This window comes from Ailuropoda melanoleuca, chromosome X, assembly GCF_002007445.2.
Source record: "Ailuropoda melanoleuca isolate Jingjing chromosome X, ASM200744v2, whole genome shotgun sequence".
Taxonomy (NCBI): domain Eukaryota; kingdom Metazoa; phylum Chordata; class Mammalia; order Carnivora; family Ursidae; genus Ailuropoda; species Ailuropoda melanoleuca.
The window spans coordinates 92767378-92790906 of NC_048238.1; the positions used below are offsets into that span (position 1 = coordinate 92767378).

The 23529-nt window shown below is 51.1% G+C and overlaps 1 protein-coding gene and 1 pseudogene across 2 annotated transcripts in view; one reads left to right on the forward strand and one right to left on the reverse strand.

Annotated features, from left to right (window-relative positions):
• ELF4 (E74 like ETS transcription factor 4) overlaps positions 1-23470 on the reverse strand; it is a 39013-nt gene extending 15543 nt beyond the window's left edge. Inside the window, exon 1 of one of the 2 annotated variants that reach the window (XM_034649857.1) lies at positions 23312-23470. The gene's annotated coding sequence lies outside the window, so the exon portion shown is untranslated. The remainder of the gene's footprint in view (positions 1-23311) is intronic. The other variant, XM_011224123.3, reaches the window with a different exon arrangement.
• On the forward strand, positions 9238-9747 carry LOC109489531 (annotated as a pseudogene).
• Positions 23471-23529: the final 59 nt, after the last annotated feature.

A 23529-nucleotide genomic window follows, 5' to 3' on the forward strand; every position in this document is an offset into this window, starting at 1 on the left:
TCCCACCCCACCCTACCCCCACCCGGCCCTGCCTGTGACCCGGTCTCCTGTGGACCGCCTGAGAAGCCTCCCAGGGCCATTTATGCTTGGAAGGTCTGTCTCCTCCAGCCAAAGCGCCCCAAGGCCCGCATTCCGCAGCTCCCCGCCCTCCCTCAGGCCCGTCTGCCCCCAGGAAGCATTCTCATACTAATCAAATGAAAGGGATCACTTTCACCTAATCCCACTTTGTCTAAACATGAAACTCCGGTGTCTGCCCCCTCTCCCCCCAACGAGGTCATTCCGCTGCAGCCCTTCCCTCCAGGTTTGCTCATCTCTGGCTTCTCTTCACAGATAGCACTTCATGTTTGTGAGTTCACTGGTGCTCTCTGCCTGCGGACCTTCTGTGCACCTTCCTGACCTCCCCCATTAGGCAGTGGTTTCCTTGAGGGCAGGGACAACTGTGTTGGTCATCAGTGAAACGTTAGCACCTTGCACTGTGCTTCGCATGTAGCATTCAATTTATGTTTGCAGAACAAAAACATGAATGAACTAATGAATGAACAAATGAACGAATGAATGAATGATACTGGTCAGTCAGTACCAGTGAGGTGTATTTTCTGGGCATGAAGTATATCCATGTGGGGCGTCTGTGTGGCTCAGTCAGTTAAGCATCTGACTCTTGATTTCAGCTCAGGTCGCTATCTCAGGACTGTGAGATCAAGCCCCGCGGCAGGCCCCGTGCTCAGCAGGGAGTCTGCTTAAGATTCTCTCTCCCCCTCTGCCTCTCCCTGCTCAGGCCCTCTCTAAAAAAAATACCCGTGTGTACATTGGTTGTGGGGTGTGTGCTGCATACCCAGGCTTATGAGAGAGAGAGAAATGTGTGCTCTGTGTGTGTGTTACTGTATATTTTTGCACTGTAATTTACAATAGCAGTTCTCACTGTGGGTGTGCACACAGATTTACTTGTGTGCAGGGTGTGCTCGTGCGTTCCGAGCTTGGGGTGTGTGCACGAGGGTCTCTGGTCGGGCCAGCAGCGCCACAAGCTCTGTCGTGGGCTCGTCCTCCACCACTCCTGCCTTCAAGAGAAGAAGAACAACAAAGCCGAGCTAGTGCTGGTTCCAGCAGTCTGCGGCCACGGGGGCTGGGATGGGCTGCCACCCCTACCCTGGCCACGGAAAAGTCGGTCCTATGTTTCCCGGGAAGAAAACGTCAGCCGCAGAATATGGAGGTGGTGGGGGAGGGAAGGGAGCCCCACACTGTACTAGATGGAATCCTTGGCCATCGATGCAGAGAGCTTTGAAATAAAAGAAGAGACGAATCCAATTGCATTCTTTAAGGGTCCACACGTCTAAGTACCTAAATTCAGGACTTGGTTGGTGCGGGTTCTGCTGACCCAGGATTGGGGGCATTCGCGAGGCTGCTGCACCCAGGACCCAAGGCTGAGCCTCATGTCCTGTTCTCCCCGAGCTCCAGCCTCCAGCTAGGGGGGAGGAAGTAGCTGTCCTACGTTTTTGGCCGAGGCTAGGAAAACTCCCATCCCAGCCCCACCATGGAACCTTCCAGTCCAGAAAGTTTTGCCCCTCCCCCCTCAGATGTTTGAGGATTTGAAAGTGAGAGGTGGGGAGAGGCTCATTTGCATGTTCACTCACTCTCCCCAGCAGAGGAGTGAACCACCCCCCCAAGTCCCTCAAAATAACCTCCCTCTCCCAGGAACCTGAAACCAAAAAAACCACCACCACAGAAGGCCCGCCCTGCTGGAGGCCAGAGAGGCCCACACCAGGGGTGCTCCTCCCTGATGTCCTTACAGACACACTGAGACACGGCTTTGGTGGCGAGCCCCGGACACTGCCTTGACGGTGAGTGAGGCACTAGGTGGGTACACACAGACACTTGGCTCAAGTCATAGACTTGCCTGGGAAGTTCCCCACCCACCCCATCACCGTACAGATCACAGCTGGCTCCAGTCAGAGTCAGCTCCCAGGGTGGCAAGAGCTCCACTCCCTTCACTCCCCTGGAGGCCACGGCAGGATCCCTGGCTCCCAGGGCCTGTCCTACTTGCGCTGAAAGCAAAGCGTCTGGAGAGCAGATGGCCCCGGACATTGTGTGTGAGCGAATGTGTGCCACAGGAGGGAGCAAGCAAGCGAAGGCGCCTACATCCCCAGGCTGCAAATGCACACCTCTGGCTCACTGTGGTTCTGACTGCATTTCAAAACCAAAATAGCAAAATAGAAGTGGTTTGGGCTGCTCCTGCGTCATCACAGCTGGGCCCCCTTCAGATGTACAGACCCTTGCTGGGGCTGTCACTGGAGCACGTCAAGCGGTGTCCAGCACCCACCCATCTGGGCCTCCTCTGCATACAGGAAGCAGCCCCTATGTGAAAGCCACATCCACAGTCTCCGTGGAGCGAGTTTAAATCTACGCCCGTTCAGCTGAGCCAATGGCTCTCACAGAATTGCTAGTAACACCCGTGGCATTTTCACGCACGCCAGGAAACATGGGGGCCAGATGGTCAGCCAGGCCACAAAGCGGAGTTCTCCTTCTCCAGTTCCTCATCCTCTCAGAGCCAGCCGTCACTCCTGAAATACCCAGTCCTCCATGAAACCTTTCTGGAATTCTCTGGAAAGGAAGTGACAATTTCCTTCATGCCATTTCCCACTCTCTCAACGCCCCTCCCCCACAACCACAAACAAAATGGAAACTACCCCAGGAACAGCTGTACCCTCTACTTAAAAACAGCCCCTCCTCTGGCTAATAGTCATCCAGAAGCAAATTTGCATGTTGCCCCACGTGACCAGCGGTATGTATTTAAGAGCCAGAAGGCCAGAGCCAGGGGTCCAGTCTGTACCATGGACGGAGCAGAAGTAATAGGTCCATGGGACTCCCCCACAGCTTTGACTCCCATCAGCGAGCAGAGCCCTCCTCCTTGAGCAAATGCCCAGCGAAAGGGCCCCAGCCGCAACTATTTTGTCAGCTCCTTCTCCTCTATTCCTTTTCACCACCCCCTCCATTCGAGATGAAATCAGGAAGAGGGAGGAAAAAAATGAAGGTTTTGCAAGCTCTGTTGGTTGGGGTTTCTCTTTGCTTATTTATAAGAAACCCAGTTTCCTTCCTCGGCCCTGGGTCACTGCCTGCTTCCAGTATAGGGCTTGCCACAACTCCAATGGTAAGTGAGGCCCAGAGTTCATCTCCGACTGCCCTTGTCCTTTCGTAGCTCCAGTCTAGCCTCTACCTTCCCCTGAGGTGTCCCAGCGGAGGGGGCGATTAGGGATGTAGGAGGTGGCAGGTCCCCCCTTTCTCCAGAAGATCGGTGAGCTCGCCCCACCGTGTGTGCTGCCCAGGTTGCAGGGAGGAGGAAGGAAGCCCTCTCCTGGCTGTATCCCAATCAGCTGTGAGACCCGGGAAAAGTCAGCCATCTTTCTGGGCTGTGGTTCCTGTTATCCTAATAGTGGGGGAGGGCTGAGGGTTAAGCCAGGTTTAGTAGATGCTCACTGGGGAGGCTTGGGTGAATGAAGATGGTGGTGGGAAAGCACTTTGGAAATTAAAAATCACTCATCCATAAGATGAGTTTCAGGTGACCTCCCAGAGAGCAAAGGGGGTTTGGGGCCCCGTGAAGCCCCCGGAAGTCCCCGTTGGCTCCAGAACATAGATGGGTGGGGCTGGAGGCTTCTAGTTGTTGGTTTTTAAGGGGCTGGCTCCTGGCGGGGGCTGGGGGCCCCACGGAGAGGGGCAGGCCGCTTTGGTTGGAGAGGTACTCCCAGTCCCAGTCCTCGTCACCTTCACCCCACCCCAGCCCTTGGGGTTGTGGTTATGTGGCAAGAAGAGCTCTACAGAAGACCCAATAGGGGAGGAAGGTCAGGGGGGAAGGGTTACTGACAAAGTGAACCTATTTCCCCAGCCGCCCTGACTCCCAGGGACCTTGCCTGAGAAAGCCAAAAGAGCACCCCCTGGAGGTGCCTGCGGCCACATCCACATCCTCATCTCTACCGCTCCAGGGACCCACTGAGAGGGTCACTAAGCTCTTCTGGGAAGTGGAGGACAGGCCAATGACAAGGAGAACACACTAGAGGAAAGAAGGAAAGAAAGCTGCGAGCCTAGTCCAGAGCAGCTACTGAACCCCAGTATGGTGAGCTGCCAGCTACAGCTTAGGAAGGGACCCCAGAAGTCCCTGCAGATCATAAGGGCATGAGCCTTCCCGTGAGAAGATCCAGCTTTGCCTTGGGGTTTGGCCAGGTCACATTCCTCCTCTGTGAAATGGGGACATCCTCCCTAGCTCAAAGTGTTGTCGTGCAAGGCCAGTGAGTTAATGTAGGTGAAAACTCTCCTTACGTCCCAAACATGTTTTTCAATTTCCTGGTCTGATTTGTGTTCTTCTGACTACAGTCACTTGACAAATAGCGTATCTTTACCTGGATGAGTAGGAAGACAGGGACATGGAAATGGTGGGGTGAGATGAAGGCGAGGGAGGACATAACCAACAACTGTAAACCTCACGGGACAGAGAGGAAACCAGCTTGGCTATGGGGGAGAGGGACTGGCCGGGAGGTCAGGGAAATCAGGTGGATAAGTGCATAGGCCCATGATCCACCAGGTGCTGGAATTTCAACTTAACATAGACAGCTACTGGAGCTCCTGGAGATTCTTGAGCAAGGGAGGGGCCTAAGACAAGTAGTTTTTTAGGCAGATCTGTTTGGTGTGAGTGTATGAGTGGAGTAGATGAAAGGAGACCCAGTGGGGCAGCTGGAACCCAGAAGGTGAAGCCCAGAGCCACCCCAAGGGAATAAAATGACAGAGTATGGGGTAATACAGTAGTTGTAGGGACCCCAAGATGTGGAGCCTGTTCTTACTGTAAAGACTGTTAAAAGATACGAAGTGATTGGGGCAGGAAATAACGGCAAGAAGATGAGCTCGCCTTGGACATTTTGAAGTCGGGATTATCTTGAAAAACCCAGGTGGAAAAAGAGGACCTGGAGAGTCATTTTGCTACACACACACACACACACACACACACACACACGCACAAACCCCATCAGCAGGAGGGACCTCTACAGGGCTTCAGTGGCCAAAGGAGCAGGCCTGGCTGGTGAAGCTGGCAACCCAGATACAAGACTGTGGCAGAAAGTGGCATGTGATGAATGAAAGGTGGCCTCAAATGGCACACACCCCACCCCTGCCCCCAGGAAGGCCTGCCTGCTTCCATTGGTAGGGGGACGTGGGGGTAACAGAAACACTGACCAGAGACTAATTAAATTCATTAGTGAGTTTTTTTAGAAGCTGGGATAATCTGTGACTCGGCACCAACAGGATATTAAGTCAGATAACTTTTATTGAAGGGACAATGTTCTTTGTCAAGGCCGCTGCCAGCCCGTGTCCTAGAAACTGATGCGGAGGCTCCTTGCTCAGATCTGGGACTCCCCCAGGCAGCAGGGGCTGGGCTGAGTTTGTTGCGCATGCTCTGGTGCCCCTTCCAAATGCCTCCCCATCCCACCCCCACCACTCCCCAGCCACTGGCCACTTCCCAAGCCAGCAAAAGCAAAGGGTAGATCAGTGTTCCCTGCACGGAGGGAAGGGTGCAGGGCGGAGGTGGAAAGACAGCCTATCAGGGTTCGGGCAGTCAGGGAGGCAGCTTGAGCTCTGATGTCACTGCGAACTCCTGGGGTTCCTCCTTCCCCCTCACCCACACTACTCAAAGCCTCTCCCTGACTCAGAGTCCCAGGATAGCAAAGTAAAAAGGGACCTGAAAAATCATGGCATCTACCCATCCTATCGTCCAACTGCAGACACCAAGTTCCTGAGGGAGGAAAAATGACTTGCCCAAGGTCACACAGCCAGTTGCTATGACTCCCAGGGGACCTTTCTTCTTCCCCTCCATTGTCTCTCAGCATCCTCAATATAGCCAACCCTTTCCTCTGGTGAGAACAGACAGCAGCCAAGGACCCAGGGCTGGCAAATAACAATGAGGCCACACATGTGCAGAACACATTTAAGTTTTGCAGCAACTTCCCCACCTCCGTGCCTTTGTTCACACCGTGCCCTAGGCCTGCTGTGCCCTTCCCCAATTTCTGCAGCTCCAATTCCCACACAGTGGTCAAGATCTGAAGCAAATGTCACCTCCTTTTCACAGCCTTACCTGCTTCCTCCCCACCAAGCATATTCTCTACCCCTCCTCCCGATACCTTAGATTGACTTCTTAGACTAAAGTACGGGTTGGCAAACTACGGCCCACATGCCAAATCCAGACTACCGTCTGTTCTGGATGGCCCATGAGCTAAAAACGGTTTTTACATTTTTTAATGATTAGGAAAAAATAAACAGATGAATAATATTTCATGCCACATGAGAATTATTCAAAGTTCAAATTTCAGTGTCCACAAATAAAGTTTTATTGGAATGCGGCTAGGCTCATTGGTTTTCCTATAGTCTGTGGCTGCTTTTGCATTACAAGTTGAGTTGTTGTGACAGAGTCCATATGGGCCACAAAGCCTAAAATATTTACAATCTATTTGCAGGACAAGTTTACTGGCTCCTGGACTAAAGGCTTCACACCCCTTCAGTGTGAAGAGATTAAGTTCATTTCTGAGAAGAATGTCACAGAGCACTCAGAGGTGCCAGGAAGGAGATGTGGAACACCAAACACAAACTCGGCAGATTTTCATCAGAAAGAAAATCCTGGCCCCGGCTCTGCCCATGGTGTGACCCTGAGCAAGTCACTTCTGCTTGGTGGGCCTCAGTTTCCTCTGCGGCACAGTGAGGGGGTTGAACTGGATGCTCTAAAGCCCTTTCTAGCCCTATGATTCAGAGTCAGCAATCTGTTGCATTTCCAACTCACACAGTTTTGAGCAGACACGGTCCCTATCATTTTCTCTCACCGTAAGAGCTTACAGAAGGCTCCCCCTGCCCAGCTGTGGTTTTCCGCTGCCACTGTGGGCCCCCCTCACCCCACACTCACCTGCCCCGCCCCACCCTTCCCTTCTAGCTGACCTGTCTGCCCTTCTCTCTAAAGTCCTCTCCCATCAAAGTAGAGATGGCTTCTTGAGAGCCCCCCACCCCTCCGATCCCGTGGGCCAGGGGCATCGATTTTTTTGTGGGGGCGGAGCCAAGGAAAGAAGGGCGCTCAGCTCTCCCCAGCCTCCCAGGGCCCGCGGCAGACAGGCAGTCAAGTAGGGGATAGGGCCAGCTCTCACCGCACCCCTGTTCTGCCAGAGGAAACAGCCCCTCTCTGCCACTTCCTGTCCCAGGGGTTTCAGCAGTTTCCCCTTCGGGGCCTGCAGGCCCTCCTGCCCCGCCCCTGCCCCACACAGGTCAGAGAGTGCAGGGAGGGGAGGGGCCCTGAGGGGAGGGGGGAGGATCCCTCACAGGAAGGCTGAGGAGACAGCTGTCTACACAAGGGGAAGCCCCAACAGCTCCACTGCCAGCCTGCTTGGGCTGGGGGGCGTGGGGACTGGGAGGGAGTTGCGGCTGTCTCCACCAAACCCTCTCCTGTTAGTGGAAGAGAAGTGGGTTTATCAACCTTACCTAGCTATCACCTTGAGGGGCCGGGTGCAGAATGCTCCTGGCCTTCGAGGATGGGATGAAAGACCAGACTATGTGCTCAGGTCAATGTCCACCTGGGCTGAGGAGCAGCCCCCAGGGTCTTAGGATGGCGGGATGGGCTGAAGCAAGAGCTTGGGGAAAACAGGCTGACAATAAGGGTTAACTGGGAGGGGCTGGTGACACTGAAATCAATGCTCCTTGACAATTTTGCATAATTTTGTCCCCAGCACCAATGGACAGAGATAACAATGGAGAACAAAGTATTATAGTACATGTGGGTCAAGGGTAGCCGCATTTTCTGGGTGATGGAACAGGAAGCTATCACATTCCATAGCTGCTACTGATTTGGTGTGGTGACTTGCACTTGTAAAAACCTCCCAGTTGCCCTGGCAAGGTGGAGCTCCTAGCACTGGGGCTATGTGCCCGTGAGGGATCCTGCAGGCATGTGACCAGCTCTGCCAGGCCTTCCCAAGGCAATGGGTCAGAGGAGCAGGAGAAGCCTGAGGCCCTAGACCTCTGCCTAGCTGCCGGTCCTCCTGAGGACAGGTTACAAGTACATGATAATAGTTCTAGAAGCCCCGATGCCTGGGATGGAGGCCTTGTATGGATAGGCACAATCTCGTTGGTCCCCCTGTAATGATATTGTTCCATGAGGTCCAAGCAGCAGTAGGAAAAGTTAAGGGGACCCCTAGACATGATGGTACTGGGTGAGCCAACAAAAAATGGATGGGAAGAGGTCTTGATACCTCTCTCAGTTCTGAGAGGTCATCCTTTTGTGACTTAGGCTGAGAGCCCTGCCCAGCCAGGCCTCCAGTCAAGAGAACAGAGTCTCTCTTTTCCCTGTCCCCTCTCCCTCCACACCGCCCCCGCCCAGGGCAAATAGGACCCAGTGGCCCAGTGATAGCGCCCCACACAAGCCTGCTTCTCCACCCCTGCAATTCGGAGTAAATACTGCTTCACAGCTGGTATGGGGGACGCCAAGGAAGCCTTGGAGACAACATCTGGATGAGCACCTGGGCTTCTGCCAGCCCCTCCCTACATCTGCAGTGCAGACCCAGGGCCAGGGTTTGGTTACAAGCCCGACCCCAAGCTGGTGGCACGTGTCTGGAAAGCGCATCTAGTCTGGGTGGAGTGTGGAAGCACTTGAGGTCAGTGCCAGCTCAGGGCAAGTGCTTGTGGGGTTGGCACCGATCTGAGCTAGTGCTGGGCCTGGGATGGAGGGTGTGGCCACTGTGGCCTCGCCATGGACCCACTGGGGGAGGAGCAGAGGGGTGTGGGTATTATTTAAATGTGGGTAAGATTTTCTTTTGCACCCTCTGATAGCATTTCCAAGTTGTTCCCTCTGCATTTGGGGAGAGGGGCCAAACAGTAAAAATTACAGGGTGACAGGGTGGCGCACACTGAAGGTGGCAGGGATTTACACTTGTTGGGTATGAGCTAGGGGGTTGGCGTTGTGCCAGGCACTTCACCTAAGCTATCTCCTTTAATTCTTACAACATCCTTACAAAGCAGCTAGTCAGTGGCGGAGCTGGGGTTAGAACCTAGATTTATTTCTAACTACTATGCTCTCTGAACTTCGTTTTCAGTGAAATCTTTTTTAGTAATAATCCTATTTTAATAGTTCCATTTTAAAAACAGCAGAAGTGAGGCTCAGAAAAGATTAGGTAACATGACCAAGGTCACACCGCCTGTCAAGAATGGAGGCAGACCTTTTTTCAGGCGGAGAAGATGGCAGACATTCGGACAGAGGGTGTCCACCAAAAGCAGCTGACCATCTTTCAAAATAAGAAGAGGGTCCTGCTTGGAGAAACTGGCAAGAAGCTCCCGCGATATTATAAAAACATTGGTCTGGGTTTCAAGATGCCCAAGGAGGCCACTAAGGGTGCCTATACTGACAAGAAATGACCCTTGCCTGGTAATGTCTCCATCTGAGGGCAGATTCCGTCTGACATGGTGATCAAGATGAAGATGCAGAGGACCACTGTCATCCACCAAGACTACACCCATTACATCCGAAAGTACAACTGCTTTGAGAGATGCCACAGAACATGTCTTTACACCGGTCCCCTGCTTCAGGGACCTCCAGATTGGTGACATTGTCACAGTGGGTGAGTGTCAGCCCTTGCACAAGACTGTGCTCTTCAACATGCTTAGGGTCAGCAAGGCTGCCAGCATCAAGAAGCAACTCCAGAAGTTCTGAGACTAGACATCCGTCCATACCACCAGACAAAATAATTTTCCCAGTCAAAAAAAAAAAAAAAAAAAAAAAAAAGAATGGAGGCATGGAGGCAGAACTCCAACCCAGGCTGTGTGCCCTTGATCTCAAAGTCTGTGCCTTTCCCACTGTCCCATGCTGGTGACCATTTGCTCAGATCCGTAGTTCAGGGCTCTCACTCACAACACACAACTTTGAAGGCTCAGGACCTCTGTGATGCTCCTTCAACAAAAGCTTCCCAGGTCTGTAACCCAACCACTTCAGGGCCTCAATCCCAACCAAGGCTCCATCTAATAAGTGAATCCTAACTTTCTGGGACATGTCTGCACCCAAATGGTGACAAGTTGAGCCCCTGTGGCCCACTATGAGGAAGAGGAAGTGGAATAGGAGGCTTCCAGATCTGTTGATGAAGGATGCTGACTCTATTCCTATACCTACCTCAAGGGGCCTACAGTTTCCAGAGAGTTCCTGGATCCAGACCCGGAGTGGCCATGTCATGGTCCTGCCCCATAAATATACACTTGCTCTCAGCTTACACGTAATGTAAGTCTGGGCTCTTATCTCGGGGTATTGATTCACATGTTCATTCAAATATTTATGGAAAGTCAGCCCTAAGCACCTCATAGATGGCAGGCCCATGGCCAGGGGCTTATCACCGGGCCCACCCTATTCTTCTTGAGGTAGGTTCTCTTCCTATCTAAGTTCCCGGTAGGCTGGGTTAGCCCATCTACCTAATCAATATTGCTGGGTTTTCCCCCCAAAATACATCTGTAACAAGTATCTCTTCATAACTGAGGCCCAGAGGTTGGCAGAAAATGGGGAGTGATTGCTAACGGGTATAGAGTCTCTTTATGGGGTGATGACAATATTCTATAATGGATTGTGGTGATGGAAGTACAATTCTATGACTACACTGAAGCCACTGAATTGTATACTTTGAGTGTATAATTGAATTGTATGGCAATGAACTGAATCTAATTGAACTGTTATTACTATTTTTATTTTTTTATTTTGAGGGTGGGAGGTGCAGTGGGAGAGAGAGAATCCTTAAGTGGGCTCCATGCATAGCGCACAGAGCCTGACTGGGGGCTCAATCTCACAACCCTGAGATCATGACCTGAGCTGAAATCAGGAGTCGGACGCTTAACCAACTGCACCACCCAGATGCCCCTAATTAAACTCTTATTTAAAACAAACAAACAAACAAACAAACAAACAAACAAAAATGAGGCCCAGAGAGAGGCAGCAGCTCACTCAAAGCCATGTGCTAGTTGACAGAGCAGTTCAGGGCAGACTCCAGACTTCTGATTTCTGATTTTGAGGATCTTTCCTCCTACCAGCCTCCCCACAACCCTGAGCAAGGATAAATGCTGAGGTTGAGCAAGTGTGCAAAGCAGGGCCAGCCACATGCATGAGGGCTGGTAGTTGGGCCTAAAGCAATAGGGCAGGCAGTGGGAAATGCTGTAGACCAGGGACTTTAATTAAGGTCTGCCATAGCGTCACCAAGTCCCTGGCCCTCTCTGGATCCCAGTGTTCCCATCTATAAAGTCAAGCAAATGAGTCTGGTGCTCCCTTGCAAAAGTCCCCACAAGCTCTGACCCTCTGAGGTTCTAATTATAAAGTACTACAAGATGAAACAGAATGGCGTGTCAAATATGTGCTTCTTCTCAGAGGGCTGCAGGAGGTCCTGGACACAATTAGGTGTTCCAATCGATGCTTCTCGCTGATAGTGATGACCAGGACTTCCCTGTGAGAGTCAAATTCTCTCAGACAATTCCACTGCTCAGTTTCTCCATGGTCGGGGCAGGGGAGCCGGGGGCAGGTAGCTTGGCCCTGATTTCCCCCCCACCAGCAGTGTTAGGTGGTAGAATAACCCATAATAGAGACCCATTGATCATGTCCTTTGGAGATGTGGGGAACCAGGTTCTTGGCCTGGTGCCCAGGCAGCCCCACCTTGTGCTGAGCTTGCCTCCTTGGTGGAGGGAGTGATCGCTGATGGCCACTGGTCTAGCCCCTGCTGGACAGGATGTTTCCACATCAAGCCCCACTTCCTGCCGCTAGCCCTGGGCTCCGGTTCCCCCCTTCTCCTGCCATCTGGTCGCCTGCCCTCTGCCCCCTCCCCTTGCTGGGTGTTTACAGGCTGTCTTATCAGCCTGGGGAATCTGGGCCTCACCCAGCCGGCTGCCCCGCCCCGCCCAGCCCAGACAGCCTGCCCAGGGCCCTACCTGCTGTGGTTTCGTCACTACAGGCACTCGAGCCTGGAACCCCCCCTTGCACCCCTGGCAGGCTGGGGGTGTGGATGAAGGCTTGCTGCCTGCCGGAGTGAAATCTGAATATTCATAGCGCTTTCTCCACCTTGCCCAAGCTGGGGGAGGGCATGCATTCTTTGTATATTGTCATCATCTCTATCTGCAGGCTATGGGGACAGGAATGAGATGCTTGGGTCACTGAGAAGGATAACTTTGGCCTGGAGGCCTTGACGGCTCTTCTGTTCTCAGCCACCAAGAGATGAACAGCGGCAACCCTAGGCTCTGAGAGTACAGGCAGGTTTTCTTTTTTTCTAACTGGAAGTACTGTAAACACTCCAAGCTAAAGGAGGGACAGAATGAGGGGCGACAGGGGGAGTGTGGTGGAGGAGGGAAGGCTAGGGAATCTGTGGGCACAGCCTCAGCCAATCCATACCCACTTCGGAGTCTCATGAGCTCCACACTGTCTCCATCCCACCCTGGGATCCACTCACCCACCAAAGGCTGCAATAAGGCCAGAGCTAACCACTGAGCAAGTACAATGACTTTCCCCAGGGACACAAGAGCTTAGATTTTTCCATCAAGTATGTTTGAACCAAGGAGGGGGACAGGGATGGGGACAACAGGCAAATGAACACGCTGCAGGTGGTGGATATGCCTTCCAGCACTTTGGAAAAAGATCCTGAAAGTGTAAGTTCTTTTTTTTTTTTTTAAAGATTTTATTTATTTATTCGACAGAGATAGAGACAGCCAGCGAGAGAGGGAACACAAGCAGGGGGAGTGGGAGAGGAAGAAGCAGGCTCATAGCAGAGGAGCCTGATGTGGGGCTCGATCCCACAACGCCGGGATCACGCCCTGAGCCGAAGGCAGACGCTTAACCGCTGTGCCACCCAGGCGCCCCCTGAAAGTGTAAGTTCTGATCTGTCCAGAAGCAGGTCGCACAGAGACAGGGCCTGCTTGCTAAAGCTGACCAAGCCACACAGCAGGCAACCCGGTGAGTCTTTCAGCAGCTTCCATGGTGCTTGCTGATAAGTCAATTAAAATATATTTAGGCAGTAGTTTGCAACAGTCACACGATAAAATGCCATACTTCAAAAAAATTTATGAGACTGTGTCCTTCTAGGCCTCTAGGATATAAATCAATAGTTTGGGGCTCTTGGGTGGGAAAGTTTGGAAAACCTCTGCTAAGGCAATTTTGCCATTAATGGGCTATGTAACCACAGGCATGCCAAGTCACATGGCTCCCACAGCCTTGGGCCTCCTGTCCCCCTCTCCAGTATAGACCTCATGCTACCCAGAGCCCTATGACTGACCCTAGTAGCCGCCCGGACTCCATAGGCCACCATCTCATCTCCCCAGGAATGACTTCACCACCACTCTGAAAAATCACAAACCATTTAGTGTTAATGTGTTAGTGGGTGATACTAGGTTAATTCATCACCTCTCTCCTTAACACATTTTCATTGAAAAAGGCCCTCTGGAGCTACCCTGCCTTAGTCTAGAGAGTGGCTCTGGGGCCAGGTGGGTATTTCTTAGGGGTTCTGCCTCCCCTCACACCATCAGCCATGGAGCGATCTGGCCTTCAACACCGACTCCCCCTGCCTGTGGTCCCTGTTAGGAAGCTGTATGGAGTGGATGTGAAAGCCTTCGAAAAGCTAACAACCAGGCCTGGTGCAGCAGAAAGCCCACTGACTGGGTGTAAGGAAGATGAAGTTCCAGTCGTGGCCCTGCCTCTGCCGAGCTCCTCCCTCAGTCTTTGAGCTGTCACCAACTCCTACTCCAGGGCACACATTTAGATCTATGGCTGTGGCCATACCAGCTGTACTTGGCAGAGCTTTACAATCCAAACTCATCTGCTTGGTTTCCAAAGGTCCTTCACAGTCTGACCCCACCCTACCTACTCAGCCTTGTTTCCCATGATTTCCCAACTCAAGCCTGGGCTTGAAGCCCAGTGGTCTCCTCATGGTCCCCTGAGGGAACATTCCAGGCTCATTCATGGAGTTTCTCAGGCCAGCCATGCCCTTGCTGCTCTGTTTTGGTTAATCAAATAATGCCCATCCAGCAAGGTCCCAACCAAGGTCCCCAGACCCATGGAGCTGGTTACACCCTGATAAGTAGAGTGCACACCTATGGAGCCCCCTTTTCTAAATGCCTATAGCCCAAATTTGAGCACAAGATCTAATGCCACAGAGGCTTGAACTGTTCTTTAATTATTTCATGTGTGTAACTTGTTTCCCCAACAGGCAGTCAAATCCATGGGACCAAGGCCTAGCTCTTCTCCTGATTCTAGCACAGGTCTGGGCACTCATGAATTAAGTTCACATAAAGTGTCTGTCCAAGTGAGATCTCTACAATAGAGACCCCAGGTCCTGACAGATCTGAGAGCTATAATCTAAGGGTGGGGATAGGGATGGAGTTGGGGGACAAAGGTCTCCAGCCTCAAATACTACTTGGCCTCTCTTGCTCCCTGTCTCTGTTTGGGGAAACATACACCAGCTAGAGTCATTTGTTCCAAGCTGCATCAAGAAGGTAGCTGATGATCAATCAGCTCATCTCCCTTTGTACAAAATCCCGGTGTTTCCACCCTGGGAATAGTAGGTGCTGATCTCATCACTGGACTGTCTGGAAAGATTTCATGATCCTGGATCAGGTCTAAGACCTAAAATAATTCAGAAGAATAGGGTATGTAGGGTGCCTGGGTGGCTCAGTTGGTTAGGAATCTGACTCTTGATTTCGGCTAGGGTCATGATCTTGGGGTCTTGCGATCAAGCCCCAAGACTAGCTCCATGCTCAGCAGAGAGTCTGCTTGGGATTCTCAATCCCTCTCCCTCTGCCCCCACTCCTGGCTTGCGTTCTCTCTCTCTCAAAAATAAATAAATAAATAAATAAATAAATAAATAAATAAATCTTTAAAGAAAAAAAGAATGGGGTGTGAGGATAACTATATGAAGAAAAACTTTTTTATTTTTTTAAAGATTTTATTTATTTGAGAGAGAGAGAAAGAGAGAGAGCACTAGCGGGGGGGGGGGACAGAGAGACAAGCAGACTCCCCACTGAGCACAGAGCCCAGTACAGGGCTTAATCCCAGGACCCCGAGATCATGATCCGAGCTGAAGTCAGATGCTTAACTGAATGAGCCACCCAGGTTTTTTAAAAAAGAGATGTTATGTTGTCTAGACAGAAAAGGTTGGAAAGAGATATGATTCGCATCTATAAAATGATTTTTGGAGCAGATAATTATGGACCCAGTCACCAAACGTGGTTCATAAATGAAGGGCAAATAATACAGTCCTATTTTGCAAATACATAAGTTTGTAAACTTATGGAACTCTTTAGCTGAAGAGTATCAATGAAAAGATTAAGCATCTTTTAATGTGACAGGTACATCAGGGTCACCCATGATTATAAAATAAGATCACAAAAGCACAGCCAAACATACCTGTTATAACAATTATTGTAAGTAGGATAAATTTGAGTATTAAAAGAAAATGATATTGATAATCTCATTCTAAAATTCATATGAAATTGCAAAAGAATTAAAATAGGCAAAAACAACTTTAAAAAGAACAAAAATGATTATAAAGTTACAGTAATAAAAAAAATTGGCATTGGTGGAAAGATAAACAGATAAATCAGCAGAACAGAATGTAGAGGGGTGCCTGGGTGGCTCAGTCCGTTAAGCTTCTGCCTTTGGCTCAGGTCATGATCCCAGGGTCCTAGGATCAAGCCCTGCATCAGCCTTCCTGCTTAGCAGGGAGCCTGCTTCTCCCTCTCCCTCCGCCCCTGCTCCTGTGCTCTCTCTCTCTCAAATAAATCAATAGAATCTTTAAAAAAAAAACAGAATACAGCATCCAGAAATAAGCCCACATATATAAGGACAACTGCAGTAGCCTAACAATAGCTTTTCCAATAAATGGTACTAGAATAATTGGATATCCATATGTAAAAAGAAAAAAATGAATGTGAATTCACACCTCTTGCTATATAGAAAAATTAACTCCAAATGGACCGAAGACCAAAATGTAAAGCCTAAAACTATAAAACTTATAAAAGAAAACATAAGATATTTGTGACCTTGGGCTAGGTGAAGACTTCTTAGAAACCTCACCAAAAGTATGATCCATAAAAGTAAAAATTGATTAGTTGGACTTCATCGATATTAAAATCTTCTGCTCTTCAAAAGACACTATGAAGAGAATGAAAAGGCAAGCCACAGACTCAGAGAAAACCTTTACAAAGCACGTATCATCTGATAAAGGTCTTGTATCCAGAATCTAAAAGGAACTCTCAAAACTCAACAAGAAAAACAAACAAATCAATTTAAAAATGGGCAAAAGATTTAAACAAATACCTCACCAAAGAAGATATATTGGTGACAAGTAAGTACATCATCAGGGAAGTACAAATTAAAACCACAATGAGATACCACTGCACACCTATTAGAAAAGCTAAAATTAAAAAGACTCACCAAGTGTTGGTGAGGACACAGAGCAACTGGAACTCACACACTACTGACCGGAATGTAAAAGAGTACAACCACTTTGGAAAAAGTTTGACAGTTTTTTTTAAAAGATTTTATTTATTTACGTGACAGAGAGACAGCGCGAGAGGGTACACAGCACGGGAGAGGGAGAGGAAGAAGCAGGCTCCCAACCGAGGAGCCCAATGTGGGGCTTGATCCCGGAACGCCGGGATCACACCCTGAGCCGAAGGCAGATGCTTAACGACTGTGCCACCCAGGCACCCCAGTTTGACAGTTTCTTAAAACGTTGAACCTACAACTATTGTATGATTCAGCCATTCCACTCCTAGGTATTTAACCAAGAGAAAAGGACATATATAGCTATGGAAAGATTTGTACACAGATGTTCATAGCAGCTTTGTTTGTAATGCCAAACATGGGGGGGGAAAGGCACCAAATGTCCATCAACTGATGAATAAATAATGTGTGGTAGCTCCATACAATGGAAAGCTACCTAGCAATAAAAAAGAATAAAATATGGATGTATGTAACAACACGGACGGATCTTAAATATGCCGAATGAAAGAAGCCATAGAAAAAGAGAGTACGTAGTATATGATTCCATTACATAAAACTCTAGAAGATGCAAACTATTACAATGAGTAGTAAATAAGCCCTAGAGCTCTAGCTCTAATGAACAGAATAGTAAATATAGTAACAATATTGTATTATAATCATCAAACTTGCTAGGAGACTACAGTCTCTTAATCCCGCACAGTCTTGAATTGCTCTTTAATCACTACAAAGAAAGGATAATTATGTACCGAGATAGAGGTGCTAATTATCATTACAATGGCAACCATATTACAATATGCAAATAGCCCACTATGGGGCTAAGTGCATGTGTATTACTACAGATCTAGAACGGGTTTAGATCCTTCAGAGCAGGAGGCTGAGACTGCTGTGGTGGTTTTTGTTGTTGTTGTTGTTGTTTTGATCAGTGTGGCACCAAGAAAGTGGTCACCTAATGTAATGAGACAGGTGTTTTCTGTGCATGGATTCTCACAGAATCAGCAGAGCTGAACTAGCCTCTTTTATCCTCTGGGGGCATTATGGGAAAAAGACAAATTATCTCCTAAATCTATGTCTAAGTACCTCCTTGCTATCAGGTCATCGGGAATTTGGGGAGGTTAAGACTAATTGCCCACTCTCCCATCCCCCAAGGCCTAGCAGTTCTAACCTGAGGGGCGGAGACCAAGGGACTGAGTAAGTAGCTCAGTGGTGGTCCATGGGTGGTCCAGTTTTTCCTGGGCAAACACAATCCAACTGATGGCAGATGGAACTTCCAAAGTACTTTCTGGGAGGCCTCGAATGGGGATGGCGCACAGCCCCCTGGGAACTCTTCTGGGCAAACACAGTGCCCCAGCTCCAACCCGAGGCCTCTGGGCATTGGCCCAGAATGGACGCATCATCTAATTCTAGTAAAAGGAGGGAGAAAGTGAGGAGTGGCTGGTCAGTTGGCTCCCAGAATTCTACACTCAGCAGGGTAATAACAACAGACCGATGGTTGCTAAATTCTTGTCAGGGGTGCAACATGAGGCCTTCTCTCAAAGGAACTAACTTGTTATTCCTGCAGCAAATGATACTCAAGAGGAGAGTAGCGAAGAGATAAAGATGGCAATGTTAATAAAAACATTAAGGACCACTGCCTGCCACTCGGAAAAACTATTCCACAAACACATCTTCTTCCACATCCCTTCCTTCCTCTGTGTGATGGCAGACTTAACAAAGCATTAGCAGAAAGGTATGGAAAATCTCCCTCTCAGTTTTAGGAATGGGTATGGCAGTCCCTGCCAATGCTGCCAGAGAAGTGGTTGATCCCTGGAGTTGGCAAAGTCAAGGGTGTGTGAAGGGAAGTGACGAAAACAACAGCCACAGGAATAACAACAGCTAACACCTGTGGGACAGTAACTATGTCCCAGGCACCATGCTGAGGGCTTTACATGCAGTATCTCACTTAATCCTCACTGCAACCCTGTGAGGTGGGCACTGAAACCCAGCATGGTGAAGTGACTAGCCCATACTCACACAGTCAGTCAGCAGTAGGTCTGGAATGAGAACACAGAGAGCCTGTGCTCACTCCCCTTCTAGACAACACACTTCTCTGGAAGGATATTGGGTTAGACTGGAAGAGGAAAGGAAGCTTCAGGAAGGGCAGATGGACTGAGAAGCAGGAAGTACCAGCATTGGAACAATAAAATGGTCTACTAGGAAGGTGGGAACCTAAGGCAAAGCTTGCTCAACCTGGGCAAGCTGCTTAACCTCTTTCTTCTTGTTGGTTTAAGAAATGTTCCAGCACTTTCCCTTGCAGACCCTCCTGCATGAAACACCTTTCTTTGAGCCTCCTTCTCCTCCTATAGAAGGCTGGCGTCTCTGCCAAAAAACTCACCTTAGGACATGATTTCCCAGCCAAGAAGTCAGGGCACTCTAGTGTGTCCCCTGGTGTTGCAACGTGCTGGGGAGGGGGCAGGGAAAGAGGGCAGTGAGAGAGGAAAAATGATGCGGGGGAGGGAAGGATATGTGTGTGTCCGGCTGTTTTTCTCCAGTTAAAGGCAGCAAAAAATAGGTTCCTCTCTACACTCAGCCATGGGAGACACAGAAGCAGCGGAACAAATATATGGCTAGTCCTTGTCCTTGCCCAGGTGGTCTGAGCAGAAACATGTGGGACTCTCTAGACTCCTGGGTTCCCAACTGACTGAAGAAATGAAAATCTGTCTTCCACCTGAACCTCCCGGCTTTCAGAGAAATCCCAGAACCCTAGGGAAAGGTGGGACCCAACCAGCCCATGCCCGCTGTGAACACCACTGGTGTGTCAGTTTTCCTGTCCCTTCAGTGCCCTCTACCTCTCTTCCCCTCTGTCCACCCACCTCCCCCAGGGCTTGTGTGTGTGTGTGTGTGTGTGTGTGTGTGTGTGTGTGTGTGTGTGTTGGTGGGGGTGGGGAGCTCAAAATGAAATCCCCTCAGCTTGGGTGGCAGGGAAGCCTGCCTACCCTTTGTGTCTTATCAATACACGCTGGGCTTCCTGGGCTCCAGGCTTGGGCCGGCCACTTTCTATCTCCTGGAGTGGAGATCGGGGGTTTGCTCTGAGCCACCCACACTGGCTGACCTGGTCTTTTATGTGACATGCATTTGCCAAACAATTATCCAGGCTTCGAAGGTCAGTCTGTAGCTAGGGAAGACAGAGAAAGGCGTCTTTTCTCCCTTTTTTACCCAGCCAAATCTCCCCCGCACTGCCCTGCCCCCCCTTCAAGGTCTAGCTCAAGCCTCACAAAGCCTTCCCTCCCTCCTCCAACTGCCGACCTCAGAGCCCTGGCCTCAGAGCCCTGGCCGCCTCTGGCCCCTGCTCCAAGGAGCACAATTAGCACCTGACCAGCCACTGATCTGGCTGCCTGTCCTCGCCTCTGATTGTTTCAGTGTCTTAGTCATCTTTCCCCCACCACCTCCTTCCTTCGTCTCCTCCACAGCACCTAGCACAGGTTGGGCACACAGTAGGTGTTAATAAATGGCTGTTGAATTGAAACTCAGCAGCCCCTGTGAGGTCAGAACCCTCATGAGCACCCCGACCAGCAGTTCCTTGGCAACCAGCACTGGGCCTGAGTTAGAGGGCATTACTGGCGCGGCCACTATTACCGGCCATGCGAGGCTCAGCAGCCAGAGATTTGTAGGCAGGTTGGTGTTGATGAGAAAAGCCCCTGACCTCTAGGAAAGTGCCCATGGGATTCTGGGTACCTCGGATGAGTTTCCTTTCTCCCCTGCAGAACTAGTTTTCAGTCTGAGAACCACAAAGGGAATAAATTGGCAGTGAAGCCAAAAACCTCTTTGCAGCTTAGGAATCCTGGAGAGATAACCAAGCCCAGGTTGGGGTCAGGCCCAAGCTTGAGAAGAGAAGGCTGCCCTAAGCCCTTCTCAGCTCAGCAGGGGACCTCCGGGAGGTGGTGGGGGTGTGCCAGAGGACTAGAGGGATGTTTGGGGGGCGTGCTAAGTAATACCATCCTGCCCTGGGACCCAACAAATCATGCCACCTGCAGCCCATGAAGCAACCAGGTCCCCCTTTCCCCACCATTTATCCAATTTCCAAAACAGCTCAAAGGGTGCATCCAGACCAGAACCCAGCTAGGGTCCCCAGGCAAGGAGACGCCTCCAAGTCTGGGATGCCTGGCTCCCCACACTAGCTCATGTATTCCAGCCTGACTTCGAATTATGGTTATTCATGGGGCGCCTGGGTGGCTCAGTTGTTAAGCATCTGCCTTCGGCCCAGGGCATGATCCCAGGGTCCTGGGATTGAGCCCCGCGTCGGGCTCCCTGCTCCGCTGGGAACCTGCTTCTTCCTCTCCCACTCCCCCTGCTTGTGTTCCCTCTCTCACTGGCTGTCTCTCTGTCAAAAAAAAAAAAAAGAATTATGGTTATTCATATAGATGACCTAGATGCTCTCCCTGGCTCCCTCCCACACCCTGCACCCCAACTCTGGCCCACAACAGAAGCAATACACAACCCTGGAAGGCATGTGGCATCTTCTTCACCTTCATATTTTCTCACTGCCACTTCACTGATGCCCGCTACGGGGACTGGCTCTCGGCAAATGTTTGTTGAGTGGAATGAGTTTTAGGCACTGTATTAGATAATACCATAACGCTGGTTGGTGCTCACTATGCGCCATACACTGTTCTAATAAGCAGCTTATGTGTATTGATGTATTTCATCTTCAGAGCAACCTTATGAGGTAGGGCTCATTTGACAAATGGGGAAACTGAGGCATACAATTGCCTGGGATCACATAGCTAGTAAATAACAAAGCTGGGTTTTAGACCCAGACAGTCTGGCTCTAGGGATGGAAAGTAAAATGAGAAAGTTGGGGGTGGGGGTGTGGGGTGGCAAGGCCCAAGGCCAAACTTAGGAGCAGGGATTTCCCTGGGAAAGCAATCCCCTCAGCCTGCGCCTGGTGGGGCCTCTTCAGAGACAAAAGTCCTGAATTTTGCAGGCTAGGGGCATTTTGGATAGTCTATCAATCAGGCCTGTGAATGACAGACCACAACACCCTCATTTTTAGATCCCAACATAAGACGGAGAAGACGGAAGCCACTGCGCCACCACTTAGCACTAGGCAGGGGGAAAGTAGATTTCAGGCCCCCAGCTTGTCCAGGGGTGGGCGCCAGTTCCTGAGCAACTACCGAGCAAACAGTGCAGCAGTGGGAGGAATGCCAGACATAGTTGCAAACAAGCCACTCCTTCGGCTCACAGCTAGAGGCTGGGTGAGGGTGGCAACGTGGAGCCTGCTCGACAACCCCCCCCAAAAACCATCCCAGGCTTTGAACAGAACCCGGCCCCAGAAACAACGACATGCAAGGCAGCCTCTTCCCCACATCAGCCAGGATAACAAGTCCTCCAAGATTGTTAAGTCTTTCACTTCACTCAAGACAGCTCCCTCACTAGGCTGTTTCTGCTCTGGGTCCCCTGAATCAATGGTTGAGAAAGTGCCTTCTAACCGGTAAAACCCTGTGCAACTAACTGGGAAGAGGGATTTGCATTCTCACCGGGTGTTCGTGTTCCCTAGGTATTTTTAGTGCCAAAGTGTCCTGTCTCCCCCAGGGGGAGATCTAGATCTCTTCCCTTCACCCCTCTCCAACCTGGCACTCAGGCCAGGGGTCAGCTTGCAGGGGGTGAGTCCCCGATGGGCGTGCCCACCAGCTGTTGGGGCCAAGCAGTGGTGGCTCAGGCCCTGGGGTGGTGACCTCACTTCCGCTCCTACCTCCCCACCTCCCTAGCACTCCTCCCATTTGAGGCCCCACCAGGCCAAAATCGAGAAGTCCAAGGTTAACTGTTCCTCCCCACTTTAAGAGCTAATTAAAATGATTAGCCACAATGAACTGTCAAACATTAACCAGAAGAAGCTGCAGGACCAGACAGGCCTCTATCTCGAGCATAGGGATGAGGGGCAGGAATCAAACTACCATCAAATCCCAGGGCGGGGTGTGTGGGGCGGCAGCCAGGGAGAACGCGACTGAGCTGAGGTACCAAGGGGTCAGGAGGTGACTCTGGTCAGGAAGGCCATGTCCCTACACACAGTCCCGAGGAAAGGGCAGAAGAGTTAGGGTGCGGCGGAGAGACGAGAAATTCATAAAACGGATACCGCCTCAGCAGTTCCCCAAAGCAAGGCGCTGCCGGCATGGCACCCCGCGCTGTGTGGCTGCTAAATCCCCTCGCCCGCAGCAGAGGAGGGAACGGAGAGGCGGGAGAAACCGGGAGAGCGGGAACGCGGGAGCGGAAAGGCTGGCCTCTTGCTCACACGGAAACTTCGGCCCCTGCCAAGAGGTCTCTATTTTGGCGATCCAATCATCCAAGTCATAGGTGTGTGTGTGTGAGTGTGTGTGTGTGTGTGTGTGTGCGCGCGCGCGTGTCTTTTACACTAGTGTGTGTTTTACACTAAGGCTCCTGGCCCCAGAGGCTCTAGGGACCGCCCGATCAATCTGGCAGCCCCGCCACCACACGGTCTAACCTCCCGCCCTCGAGCACCGAGCTTTTGGAGGCCTTCTGTCACGATCGGCCCTGTCACGGAACGCCTGCGGCCCGGGGCGCGGGAAAACTGGCCTCCCACCCTGGCTCGGGAATTCGATTCGGTTTCTAACCCCGGCTCAGAAGCCGGGTTTCCCCAACACACACGCGGTGGGGTGAGGCAAGGGCGGGACTCAACACGCCGCGGCTCTCCCACCATTCCCTGGGCCCCCAACCCCGACACGGCGGGGCCCCAGCGTCCCAGATCCCGCCCTCAGGCAAACTTTTCGAGGTCCCCGAAGGCTCGAAGAACCGGCGCCATCGACGTACCTGAGGCCAAGTGGGCTCGGTCGCCCGGCTGGGGTCAGTAGCTGCAGTCCCCTCCCCGCTCCGGGGACCCAGGCGAGGGTCCCCAGCCGCCTCCCGCCCTCCCCCAGCCCGCCTTCTCCCCTCGGAAGCAGGGCCGGGCCAGTGGCGCCGGGCTCTCGGCGCCGGCGAAAGGAGAAGTGGAAGTTGAGCGCGGCGCCCGGTCGGTCCCCGCGGCCGCC